This window comes from Magnolia sinica, chromosome 5 (assembly GCF_029962835.1).
Source record: "Magnolia sinica isolate HGM2019 chromosome 5, MsV1, whole genome shotgun sequence".
NCBI lineage: Eukaryota > Viridiplantae > Streptophyta > Magnoliopsida > Magnoliales > Magnoliaceae > Magnolia > Magnolia sinica.
Window position 1 is genome coordinate 80,145,236 of NC_080577.1, and position 5,821 is coordinate 80,151,056.

The 5,821-nt window shown below is 38.9% G+C and overlaps 1 non-coding gene across 1 annotated transcript; it reads left to right on the forward strand.

Moving 5' to 3' along the window:
* Positions 1 to 3,813: 3,813 nt before the first annotated feature.
* Positions 3,814 to 3,920, forward strand: LOC131247624 (small nucleolar RNA R71). Its single transcript, XR_009171900.1, has one exon. It is a non-coding gene; the product is annotated as a small nucleolar RNA R71 (small nucleolar RNA).
* The last annotated feature ends 1,901 nt before the right edge of the window (positions 3,921 to 5,821 follow it).

Genomic DNA, 5,821 nt, shown 5'->3' on the forward strand with positions numbered 1-5,821 from the left:
CTTGAACTCGAGCTCGACTCGACTCGATTAATAAATATATTAAATATTATATATATATATATATATATAAGTTTTAAGTTTAAACTTAAAAATAAAAAAAATAAAAAACAAACTCTAGAGTCTCTACCCGACCGTACGCACCCCCTTCCCTTTCCCTTTCTTCTCTTTCTCTGTCCACTGCCAGCTGCACGCCCACCCCGACCACCACCACCAGTTTTCATTTCAGCTTCACAATAATATGATTTCAATCTCTTGAGATCTACTTCTTAGGCGAAAAATTCAAGAAATTCGAGATGGGTTCTTCTCAGATTTGCTAGAGCTTCAAGGAAATCCAATGATCTGATTGGCTAGAGCTCTTTACTTGGATTTCTGATCTGTGTTCTGCTCTGTTTTTTTTCTAGTACTTGGATTTCTGCTGGTGGAAGAAGATCAAGAACAGATTGATTCTTACAGGTTTCCTCATCTGATTCGAAGTTTTGTTTGGTTTTTTCATCGGGTTTTGTTTTGATTCTCTTAAGATTTTTGAATTTTTCATCAATGGAGGAGGATCAAGAACAAAATCCATTACTCTCTCACCCAACAAGCTCGAGCTCGACTCGAGGTAAACTCGACTCGACTCGAACCACTAGCTTGACTCGAACTCGACTTGATAGCTTTGGCAAACAAGCCAAGCTTCAATGTTGAGCTCGAGCGAGGCCAAGCTCGAGCTCGAGCTCGAACTCGAGTACATCATGGACAAGCCAAGCCAAGCTTGGCCCACCTCGACTCGACTCGGCTCGATGCCCACCTCTACCTAGAACCGCTCCAAGAGCATAATCAGAAGTGTCGCACATAAGTTCAAAAGGAATGCTCCAGTCGGGTGGTTGTATGATGGGTGCACTAGTCAACATGCCCTTAAGCTTAGTGAAAGCTTCCTGACATGGCTCAGTCCACTCGTATGGTGCATCCTTTTGAAGTAGATTACATAAAGGACGAGAGATGAGACTAAAGTCTTTTATGAATCTTTTGTAAAACCCAGCATGTCCTAAGAAGGATCGCACATCCCGTATGTTCTTGGGTGGAGGTAGGTTAGAAATAAGATCAATTTTTGCCTTATCCACCTCGATTCCTTTGGACGAGATAATATGTCCATAGATAATTTTCTTATGAACCATGAAATGACACTTCTCCCAATTAAGTACCAGATTCTTTTCTTCACATCTTTTCAGCACACATTTAAGACTCTCTAAGCACTCGTTGAAAGATGAACCGAAAACAGAGAAATCGTCCATAAAGACCTCTAGATATTTTCCCACCATGTCAGAAAAGATACTTATCATACATTGCTGAAAGGTGGCAGGGGCATTACATAATCCAAATGGCATCCTTCTGTAGGCAAATGTGCCGTAGGGACATGTAAATGTGGCCTTTTCTTGATCATCAGGAGCGATTTCAATCTGATTGTAGCCCGAATACCCGTCAAGGAAACAGTAATAGGAATGACCAGCTAGCCTTTCCAAGATTTGATCAATGAAGGGTAAAGGAAAGTGGTCCTTCCTCGTGATGGTATTCAGCTTCCTGTAGTCAATGCACATTCTCCAACCAGTAGTAACTCTTGTTGGTACGAGTTCATTATTGGCATTGGCTACGATGGTGATCCTGGACTTCTTAGGAACCACCTGAGTTGGACTCACCCATTGACTATCAGATATAGGGTATATGATACCCACATCCAATAGTTTAAGAACCTCGGCCCTAACCACTTTCCTCATGTTTGGATTTAGTCTACGTTATGATTGCCGAGCGGTCTTCGCATTATCCTCAAGATATATGCGGTGAGTACAAATCGAGGGGTCGATTCCCTTGAAGTCCGCTATCGTCCATCCAAGGGCTCCCTTATGCTCAATGAGAGTAGATATAAGCATACTCTCTTGTTCTTTCTCTAAGTGGGCAGAGATCACCACCGGGTATGTCTCATCTTGACTTAAATAGACATATTTCAAATTAGAGGGCAAAGGTTTTAGGTCAAGCTTCGACGGCTTGAGGTTAGACGGTAAAGGCACTACATCAGTTTGGGGCAACTCTTCAAATTGTGGCCTCCACCGGTTAACTTCAAGTACCGGTGCAGTATCAAGTAAGGCACACGTCTCCCTAATCATATTATCATCAAAATCATGGGAGTGGGCCAGTCACGTCTCTAGAGGGTCAGAGGATAAGGTCAGAGGTGTCGTATCTTCCACTAAAGAGTCAATCATGTTAATGTCGTGGAAATCGTCATCATCCTCTAAGTTTCTGCCGTTATTGAAAAAGATGTTTGACTCCAATGTCATATTCCCAAAGGACATAGTCATGACACCATTCCTGCAATTGATAATTACGTTTGAAGTGGCAAGGAATGGGCGACCAAGAATGACGGGAATCTGAGTGCTCATGTTATTGATGGGTTCGGTGTCCAGGATGATAAAATCTATAGGGTAGTAAAATCTATCAACTTGAACCAACACATCCTCAATTATCCCTCTTGGTACACGAACAGAGCGATCAGCAAGTTGTAGTGTGGTTAGGGTGGATTTTAATTCACCTAAACCTAACTGTTTGTATACCGAGTAGGGAGTCAGATTGACGCTTGCTCCTAAGTCAAGAAGTGCATGATTAATTCGATGGTCCCCGATTACACATGATATGGTTGGGCTACCAGGATCTTTGAATTTCTGTGGCACGTCTTGCTTTACGATGACACTCACTTTCTCGGTCAAGAAGATCTTCTTTTGAATACTCTGCCGTCGTTTGGTCGTGCATAAGTCTTTCAGAAATTTGGCATATGAAAGTATCTGTTTTACGACATCAAGTAGAGGAATGTTGACTTTCACTTGTTTCAACACTTCTAGGATATCCTGAGAGTTAGAGAGAGGTTTTGGTGTGACCAACTGTTGGGGAAATGGAGCAACTGACTTTTCTAGAAGTTTCGGTTCTAATTTTTGTGGGGCCTCACTAGATCCATTATTGTTGTTCTCTTCTGGTTCTTAAAGCTTTTCGGGCCTAATCGGAAGGGTTTTATCAATGATCTTCTCACTCCTAAGAGTGGTGATGGATTTAGCGTGCCCCATTTGATTTGAAGAGCTGGGATCACTTATCTCGTATTGCGGTTTAGGATTGGGGAGCAGTTGTGAAGGAAGCATCTCCTTTTATATAACCGTCATATGTGAATCCATCTTTTGCATAAAGTCTCGCATTGCCTAGGTCAGCTCTTGCATGGAATTTTGAACCGGTTCTTTTTGAGGTTTTCCCTGATTTGGATTTTGATTGAAGAAACCTTGAGGGGTAGCAGTTTGGTCATTTCTCCAACTAAAGTTTGGATGATTTTTCCAACCAGGATTGTATGTATTAGAGGTTGGTCCATTGAAAGGTCTTTGATAATTATTTACGGCATTGGATTGTTCATTCAACACTTCTCAAAAGGCGGGTATCGTAGGACAATTTTCAGTTGTATGAATGTTGCAATCACATATGCCGTAAACACTTTCATTAACCTTATCCTTCTTTCCTTCCATAGCCTCAACTTTTCTTATGAGCGTAGTCACTTTATACTTGAGATCATCCTCTTCTTTCAAGAGATACAATCCACCTTTTTCCTTAGATTGAGTCGGCCTAGACGTGGTGTTCGATTTTGGGTAATAGTCCCATGATTGTGTTTTTTTAGCAAGACTATCGAGGTAATCCCATACCTCGTCAATATTTTTATCTATGAATTCTCCATTATACATTGTCTCGACCATTTGGCGCATGGAAGATGTCAGTCCATCATAGAAAAAATTTGTAATGCGCCACGTTTCAAAGCCGTGTTGTGGGCATGAACTGACCAAATCCTTGAACCTTTCCCAACATTGGTAAAATATTTCATCCTCCTTTTGGGTGAAGTTCATGATTGCTTTTATAAGGGTAATTGTTTTATGATGTGGAAAAAATTTCTTTATAAATTCCCTCTGCATATCATTCCATTTGCCAATGGATCTAGGACGCAATAAATGTAATCACGTCTTAGCCTTCTCCTTCAAGGAAAAAGGAAAGAGTTTCAGCCTGACTGTGTCCTCAGATACATTTTGAAAATATAAAGTGGCTATGATCTCATCAAACTCTTTTAAATGTAGATATGGTTCTTCAGATTCAAGCCCATGGAACTTAGGAAGGAGTTAGATAACCCCTGACTTGATGCCCATATGTCCTGTATTTTCGGAAAAAATCATGCATGAGGGTGTACTCAGCCCCGCTGGTTATAAATAATCTCGTAAAGTACGAGGCGGGGGTACTTGATGCACCTCATTCTCATCCTGAATGTCCTTTACCCTGGGTTGAGGTAGAAGAGGTTGGTTCTCAGCCATCACTTCAATTAACTCAGGGGATTTCGAGTGGTGTCTAGTCCTGTGATGGATAGTCAACCTCTCAACCAATCCTCCTTCAGTCAAGAGATGCCGAGTGTTGTCACGGGCCCACTTGGGCATGAAACACTCACAGCCCTCAATCAAATTCGAAACCTAATCCTAAGAAAGGAAAAGAAAATCTAAAAAGAAAGAGAGGGTTAGAAAGAAGTTACCAAATTGGAGTCCCTAAGTTAAAAATCTGCAAAAGAAAACAAAACAAGTCAGTTTCTAAAGAGGAGGTCTAGAATTAAAAAATTCTTAAAAAGAAAGATAGAAGTAAACTAGTTTCTAAAAGAAGAAATTCCTAAAGGAAAGCGGAAATTTCTAAAATAAATTAGGAAAGTCCTAAACTAGAAAGTAAGTTACTAAAAGAGATTTGAAAAATTGAAAGTAGAGAAAGAACTTACCGAATTAGAATTTTCTATCTTAAAAGCCTACAAAATAGGAAAGTTAGTTTCTAAACAAAAATTCTACAAGTAGAAAATTTCTAAAAATAAATTAGGAAACAAAGTTAGATTCTAAAAGAGTTAGAATTAGAAAGTTACTAAAAATAAAAATAGAAAGTTAGTTTCTAAAAAAGAAAGTTCTAGAATTAGAAAGTTTCTAAAATAGAAAATCTAAACCAAAGTTAGAAAGTTTCTAAAAATAAACTATTTCCTACAAATAGGAAAATACTAGAATTAGAAAATTTCTAAAATTCAAACCCTAATTCCTAAAATAGAAAAAGTAGAGGAATTAGAAAGGGATTACCAATTTAGAAGTTTTTGTTAGGATCCTACAAAACAGGAAAACAGGTTAGTTTCTAGAAATTAAAAAAAAACCTAAACCTAAAGTTAGAAAAATCCTAATCTTAAACTATTCCTAAAACTAGTTAATTTTAGAAAACGAAACCGTCAGTCCCCGACAACGGTACCAAAAACTTGTTCACTCCCCAAGTATAGGGTTGTGATGTAGTAATAAACTCGGTGAGACCGAGGTCGAATTCCAAGGGACTGATACTTGTACGTAATCTGAAATTAGGTAGAAATAGAACTAGCCTAAGATGAAATCTAAATCAAATATAAATTGATGAATAATGGTGAGAGGTTAATGTAAAACTTAAGAGAAATCAGAGATAAGAAACTAGGGATTCAGAGGATCCACTTGTTGAGATCAGGGAGATCTTATGCCTGCTTCAAAAATCATGGAAATTAAACTGAACTTCCTCTGAGAAAATTTTAAAGAGATGAAAAGTATATGAATTAGAATGGATTCCATCACCAAACCATGCCCAGGAGATAAAGCAAACAAGAGAATTAACTAATTACTAACTAATCAACATGTTATGAAGGTTAGGAAGGGTACCATCATCCTAACATGCCCAGGAGATGATGATGAACAACAGGGCTTCCTGACGTCATAAACATAAAAGGAAGGAACATGCT